Consider the following 6,896-nt stretch of genomic DNA (forward strand, 5'->3'; position numbering starts at 1 on the left):
AGCTGAACTGAGACCCTGTATCGATTATAGGGGTTTCAATTGCATTATGGTTAAGAATGTTTGTCAGATTCTTTTGATAATGGAATTATTTGATCGCCTCAAGGGACCAACGGTGTTCACCAAGCTTGATTTGAGAGGGACATACAATCTTGTGAGGTATAAAGAGGGCCATGAATGGAAAACTGCATTTTATACTAGGACTGGACACTGCGAATACCTTGTAATGCCCTTTGATCTCTGCAATGCTCCTGCAGTTTTCCAGAGATTTATTACCAATGGCCTCTGAAATATGCTGCAGCAATGTGTGGTGGTTTACCCCAATGATGTTCTCATATATTCTAAATCCCTAGAGAAGCACCACACAGACAGCTCCCGTGTGCTACAGAGATTAAGAGAGAACAACTTGTATTGCAAGTTGGAAAAATGAGAGTTCCAGGTTACATTTTTGGGGCTATGTCATATCTGTTGCCGGGTTTTCGATGGACCCAGAGAAACTATCCACATTCTTACAGTGGCCTCAACCCATTGGTCTATGTCCGCTACAACATTTTCTTGGCTTATCAGAAATGTATTTGTAATTTTCTCTTCTGACTGATATGACAAGAAAAGACAGCAACCCACAGGATTTGTCCCCAGATTCCATTAAAGCCTTTGATTCCCTCAAGGCCACTTTTACTACAGCTCCAGTGCTGGTACATCCTGATCCTGCGTTACCCATCATTTTTGAAGTTTATGTGTCAGAGACTGGAGTAGGCACTCTCCTGTCTTAGCGTTCTACCTCTGAGAGCTCTCTGCATTCCTGTGGCTACTTTTCTAAGAAGTTGCCTCCAGCAGAATGCAATTATGAAATTGGAGACAGAGTAATTATCCATAGTTTTAGCTCTTAAAGAGTGGAGGCATCTCCTTGAGGGTACAACTGCCAGTCCTCATTTTGACTGACCATAAGAATCTCACATTTTTGTCAGAGGCTAAACACTTATCTCATAGTACGGCTCAGTGAGCCCTTTTTCTGTCCAGCTTTAATTACATCTTCTTACCTGGTACAGAGAATAGAAGTGCAGATGCATTGTTGCGGCAGTTTTCCTCCTCTTCCAAAATGTAATCTGTTCCTACTCCTGTGATACCTCAGGACTACATTTTGGCCACTATTCGCACTAGTCTAACTTCACCTTTGGGTGAAAGAATTGTGGCCTCTCAGATCAATTTTCCAACTGAAAAACCTCATGACTGCTCCTTTGTCCCCGAGAATCTCTGCACTGCTTTGCTCCAGACCTACCATTCTCCTAGGGCAGCTGGGCATCCAGGGAAGAATTAACTTTGTAGCTGCTTGTCCTGTTTGTGCTCACAATAAAACACCCCAACACCTTCCAGTGGGCCATCTACAACCCATGCTTAGTGGGCAGAGGCCTTGGACCCACTTGTCTATTGATTTTTTTGTGGATTTACTCAACTCCCAGGGCAACACAGTAATCCTTATGGTGGTTGACCGTTTTTTGAAAATGTCAAAATGTATCTAACTAAGGAAGTTGCCTATGACTAAAGAACTGGCATAAATTTTCGCTTGGGGGATCTTTCGGTTACATGGGTTACCTAAGACTATCACCTCGGACAGGGGTAGCCAGTTCATGTCCAGGCTTTGGTGAGCCTTTTGTGCGCAGTTGGCCAACCAAGCCTTGGAGCAGTTCCTACGTTGTTATACTCCTGATCTCCATACCAACTGGTCAGACCTGTTACCTTGGGCGGAGTTTGCTCACAATAACGACATAAATGCTGACTCCCGATTATCTCCATTTATGGCGAACTATGTGTTTCAGCCATCCATGTTGCTCGACACATTCGTTCTACAGGGAATTCCTGCATTAGAGGAACATCTTCGGGGACTCTGTTCCACTTGGGTGCAGGTCCAAGAATTCTTACAAACCTCCAGTGAGAAGTACAGACTCCATGCTGACTGCCACGCCTACCTCTGCCCTCCTATCAAATTGGGGAGAGGGTCTGGCTGTCTTCCTGTGACCTCAGACTCCACGCTCCCTCACTAAAACTGGCACCTTGGTATATTGGGTCTTTCCGGATACTCCATAAGGTTAACCCAGTGGCCTACGCCTTAGATCTTTCTTCCAACATGCATATTTCCAATGTATTCCATGTTTCCTTATTAAAACCTTTGGTGTGCAACCGCTAAAACACCTTGGTACCATGCCCTCACCCGGTTCAGGATGACAACTATGTGGAGTATGAGATATAATCTATCATTGACTAAAAATCAGATGGCTGCACTCTCATACCATGCAAAAAACAGCTTTATTAGTGTAGCAAAAGTCCATAAAAACAACCAGTGCCAACAGGCAGGGAAGGGACAAAAACTGCCCGTGTTGTCCTCGCATTATAAGAGATCACCTTTAGTCACACATAAGTAGTAGAACTTATGGTATCAAAGCTTTCTTAAATTGTAACACCAGAAACATTATCAATTTAATTACATGTAAACCATGTGTGATCCAGTATGTTGGGTGTACCACAAGAAGATTAAGAGATATGGTACATGATCATGTTTGTGATGCTGAAAAAGAACACACCACTAATGTTGCAAAGCATTTTAATGAGGCTCATGGTGGAAACACATCTTTGATACAAATACAGGGTATAGAAAAAATGTAGACACCAAGGAGAGGGGGAGACTGATTTAGAATTCTGTGCAAGCGTAAAGTATTTTGGATATTCACCCTTCAGACCAGAATTCCTACCAGTATGAACTTTGAGTGGGATTTGACACACTTTTACAGCTAAATGGTAAATCTGATATATTTCTGGTGGGAGTATTTAATTTAATTTCTTTATTCTGGTTTGACTAGCAAACAGAGTTATGTTTAGTAATAACTTACTAGATATACATGTACAGTAGAGAAGCTTTGGATGCTTTTGAGGATGTTTGCTTTAAGTCAACTCTACTGTATATGCATGTATACACTCTTTTGTGCATATATTCCCCACAATTTTGTATAAATGTTTTTAATTCATTTGTATTGCCTTGAGAGTATTACCATACCAGGGCTCTGTCTTCGTTCAGTGATTTAATTAAATATCGTTATGTGATTGAGATGACTATATATGTCTCCACTGCACACTTTGAGCTTAGATGACTTAGATGACTATATATGTCTCCACTGCACACGTTTGCAGCTAATTGATTGTGCACACCTGTTTTCCATTTAATGATGTCGCATATATGGTGTGTGTAGGCTGCATTCTGTTGTGGTATTGATAAAGCATGAACCTCCGTGTGAAACACATCTACCTGTTTTTGTCCCTTCCCTGCCTATCAGCATTGGTTGTTTTTTATGGACTTTTGCTACAGTAATGAAGCCATTTTTTTGCATGGTATGAGAGCGCAGCCATTCGATTTTTCATCTATACTCTGCAGCAGTGGCAAGGCATGCACCTCATCCACAGTGCAGTCTGAGCAATATAGCCGGATGGTATAACCTGTAAACAGCGGGATCCCATTACCTGTAATTTATCATGAACTCCCGTAGGTTTCATAGACACATACAATATCTTGTTCACTGGAGGGGTTACGGTCCGGAGGAACACTCTTGGGTTTTATCCTCGGATGTAAATGCTTTTGCCCTCCTCCGTGCTTTCCATATATTTTACCATCAAGCTTGGTGCCCCCCCCGAGGGGGAGAGGTCATTGAGAAGGGGGTATTGTCAGGGCAGGGCTCCTGCTATTTACGAGCACCTCTTTTCGTTTAGTGAGCAGAGACTGCTCGGGTGTCAGTTAATTACCAGCCACTCGTTTCCACAGTGACCCTAGTTACCATTACCCGTGTCATTAGTCCAGCCTACAGCCAGCCCCTTTTGGCTATTTAAACAGGTTTGCTCATTTTCTATGTGCCCTTGCGTGGACTATGAGTTTATTGTGTTCCTGTGTATGACTTGGCCTTGCTGACTTCCCTTCCGATACCTGTTCCTGCTCTGTACTATGCCGACTTCTGGCTTCCTGACCCAGGCTTGTCCGATTACCCACTCTGGCATACAAACCCTGGCTTCAATTTTTGACTACATTCCTGAACAATTTTGTTATTTTTTACTATTTTTTTAAAGATGATTTTAACTGCATTTACTGACTCCCCCTGGTTTATGGTTCCTGGCAATTCTCATGTAGTGTAGCCCCAATGTGGCATCTGCCACTGTCTACAATCTCTTTTTAGCCCTTTGCACAGAAAATAACTGCCTAAAGCTCATTTTTAACATTTCTCTTTCTATGTGAGGTGAGAGACTAAACAAGACGGAACAACATATACTACCATGACAGGGTGAGACACGGATCCTTCTCGGTGTGGTTTTATCGTCTTCAAGAGGTCGTTGTGTACTGCAATGTGTTCTTTATTCTTTTGCCCAGTTTGCTCTCTTCTCGTCTCCAGACAATTCTACTATACGCCAGGCGAACAGGTCCTGCTGTCTATCCTCTGTAAATGGGGAACACCCACTTCCCACACTTTACAGCTGAGACTGCACACACAGACGGGACAGCAGAAAAGAGATGTAATCTGTAATCAGACGGAGACAGAAAATGCAGTAAAAATCACACCATTTAACATAATGGCAAAAATGGTACAAATAGTAAACGTAGTCAAAACATAGCCAGGGAGACAGGAGATCTAATCCAGGCAGCTTAAGTAGCCAGCAGGGCTTGTTAACGATCAGGATATGATCACCAGTTGAATCACTGTGGAATGAGTACTGGCAATTAACCGACAGCTGAGCAGCCTGAGCTCTGAAAAGGGAGGGCTGAGCCCAGCCCTGACATTACCCCCTCCTCAATGACCCCTCCCCCTCGGATGGCCACCAGGTTTGAGGGAAAAATGTCTATGGAAATCATGGAGGAGGACAGGGGCATGTACGTCTGAGGATGAGACCCAAGAGCACTCCTTCGGACCGTACCCTTTCCAATGAACCAGGTACTGTATGCGCCTACGGGAGTTAATGATGGACTGTACTTCAAACTTCTCATGGATTTCAACCTGTACTGGGTGAGGACGTGGCACAGAGGTTGTGAAGTGGTTGCACACCAAAGGTTTTAATAAGGAGACATGGAATACATTAAACATACGCATATTAGAAGGAAGGTAAGCCACTGGGTTAATCCTGTGGAAAATACGGAAAGGCCCACTAACCGAGCTGCCACTTTCAGTGAGGGAACATGGAGTCGGAGGTTGCGAGATGACAGCCAGACCCTCTCCCCGACTTGGTAGGAAGGCGCAGATAGGCGTCTGCTGTCAGCATGGAGACTGTACCTATCATTGCCATGTCGCAAGGACTCTTGGATCTGTACCCAAGTGGAACGAAGACCACAGAGATGCTCCTCTAACGCAGAAATGCTCTGAGGAACAAATGAGTCAGGCAACATGGATGATTGGAAACCATAATTCGCTATAAAACGGGGACAATCAGGAAGCAGAATTAACGGCACTATTGTGAGCAAACTCCACCCAAAGTAAGAGGTCTGACCAGTTGTTATGATGGTCAGAAATAAAGCATTGTAGAAACTGCTCCAGGGACTGGTTGGCTCGTTCTGTGGCCCCATTAGACTGCGGGTGATATGCAGAAGAGAAGGAAAGCTGAATTTCCAACTGTGCACAAAAGGCTCGCCAAAACCTGGATACAAACTGGCTACCCCTGTCCGAGACAATAACCTTGGGTAGGCCATGTAATCGATAGATCTCCCAAGCAAAAATGGATGCCAGTTCTTTGGATTTAGGCAACTTAAGTGGAATGCAATGTGACATTTTCGAGAACCAGTCAACCACCACAAGGATAACTATGTTGCCCTGGATGTTGGGTAACTCCACAATAAAATCCATAGACGGGGGGGGGTGTCCAAGGCCTCTCTCCATTGAGTATGGGTTGTAGGAGGCCCACTGGAAGGTGTCATGCTGTTTTACTCATAGCACACATGGAAAAGGCAGCTACGAAGGCGGCTACATCAGCACGGAGACTAGGTGACCAGAATTGTTGGAAAATAGCCCAAATGAGTTGATTCTTCCCAGGGTGGCCAGCAGCCTTGGGAGAATGGTAAGTCTGGAGCACAGCGGTACAAAAACTTTCAGGGACAAAACAGTGGTCACAAGGTTTCTGAGAATGAATCTGAGTAGCAAGAATTCTGTCACCCGGGCGTGGCCTGAAGCTTCATGGCGTAAGGAGTGCAGAGTGAGAGGTCTGGCTGCATGTTATCCTACAACTTGATCCTGCGGGACTTAATCATCCCTCAAATCAACACAAAACATCAGCATCACCCAGTGAAGCTGCTGTGCCAATGTCGCCGCCGAAGAAAGCTCAGGGAGCGATCGCCAAACTCGGCAAATATCGCAATGACGGCCAAGACACAGTGGGGAAAGATGGCGCCGCATTTAGCTCGGGGGAGGAGGTCCCACCTTCCGGAGACACCACTCGCATCCTCGATGCTGTATCCCTTTGGCAAATAACCCTCAAGTCCAGGATTGAGGAGGTCAAGGTTGACATCTCCTTCATCCAGGACATGCACAAATTGTGGGAGAGGGTAACTGAGACAGAGCGCAGAGTCGGGCAGATGGAAGACGATATCCCTCCTTTGCAAGTCACCACCGAGCTGCTCCAACATCAGCTAAATGTCATCCTGAGTAAACAGGACGACATGGAAAATAGACTCAGCCGCTGCAATCTCAGATTTGTCAGACTGCCAGAGAGATCGGAGGGATCGGACCCCCCCTCGTTTTTGGAGAATCTAATGGTTACCAACTTTGGTAGGGAGGCCTTCTCTTCCACGTTCGTAGGGGAGCGCACGCATCATCTGGCTTCCAGGCTTCCACCATCCGGAGCCCCCCGCGCACTTTCATCGCGAAGATGCTCAATTATTG

The sequence above is a fragment of the Aquarana catesbeiana genome, linkage group LG09, assembly GCF_042186555.1.
Source record: "Aquarana catesbeiana isolate 2022-GZ linkage group LG09, ASM4218655v1, whole genome shotgun sequence".
NCBI classification, from domain to species: Eukaryota; Metazoa; Chordata; class Amphibia; order Anura; family Ranidae; genus Aquarana; species Aquarana catesbeiana.